Here is a 1,388-nt window from a genome sequence, read left to right on the forward strand (position 1 = left end):
AATATGGTTGATAAAACCCAACTTAAAAATTGTAATGAAAATTAAATGAGATAATTGTCGTGAAAACATCTAGCATGGTGTCGGCCACATATTAAATGTTCCAAATGTGTTTACAGAGATCATCAAGAAAAGCCCTCCTAAATATTTTCCAGAAAGAGCATCATGCTGGGAACTGTTGGAGCATCAGGCTGGTTCATGACAGCAAGAGATTTGACCTTCTCTGTTCTCACCAATCACACAGTTGAATAGCCTTAGTGAGAGACTAATTTGAAACAACTAGAGATGAGAAATACATCTTCTAAGCAAATTCTCTTTTGGAGGAAGTGTGGAGGGGCTTCTCTATATCCTTTTCAATACAGATCTCCTTGCTGGTGGTTATGGGCGAGGCACTGTATTAGACTCAGACATGCAAAGATAAAACAGTTTTCTGGTTGCCTAGGAAATTATGGTCTGGTGGGTCATGAAAATATTCAGTGAGTGTTTTTACATGGCTGGGAGGGGGACTGTACCAACCGGATTAGGTGTGCAGACACAAGCCAACTACCAAACTCCTTCCCTACAGGTACTGTTACAGACTGTGTCTCATTTAATTCTCAATGAAGGCCTGCATCTTGTAATTTCTATCTTCATATTTAGATGACTAAATGGAAACTCAGAGATTGGCTAATGGTTTCAAGCTCAATGGAAGAGAAATAAGCCACTTTGAAAATTAAAAATACTTTTCATATGAAGAGAAAAGGGTGAAGAATATGCACACACAATCTAGGAAAATATTATTCCAATTACTCAATTTATTTTTTGAACTAAGTATATGTTTTCTAACTGTTCTCTGTGGAAATCTTAAAACAGAAAAAGGAAGGAAGGAAGGAAGGGAGGGAGGGAGGGAGGGAGGGAGGAAGAAAGAAAGAAAGAAAGAAAGAAAGAAAGAAAGAAAGAAAGAAAGAAAGAAAGAAAGAAAGAAAGAAAGAAAGAAAGAAAGAAAGAAAGAAAGAAAGAAAGAAAGAAAGAAAGAAGGAAAGAAGGAAGGAAAGAAGGAAGGAAAGAAGGAAGGAAGAGAAAGAAGGAAAGAAGGAAGGAAGAGAAAGAAGGGAGAGAGGAAAGGAAGGAAGAAAGGAAGGAGGAGAGAGATAAAAAAGAAAGAGAGAAAGAATAGAGAATCAAATTTTATCTATATTAAGCTGAAACTAGGGAATAAACGTGAACCACAACAATAATAGTTCAATAACTATAATTTTAGATGAAGCAGTTTTTCTTTTGAAAGTATCTATTCTGACGTGATACCATGTTTAAATTGATTCCATATTCACTACTTCTCTTCATCAACCATAAATTCCTCACTTATGACATCTTTATTTTGATTCTTATTTCAAGCACAGTTTTCAAGATCA

Source organism: Camelus ferus, chromosome 15 (assembly GCF_009834535.1).
Source record: "Camelus ferus isolate YT-003-E chromosome 15, BCGSAC_Cfer_1.0, whole genome shotgun sequence".
NCBI lineage: Eukaryota > Metazoa > Chordata > Mammalia > Artiodactyla > Camelidae > Camelus > Camelus ferus.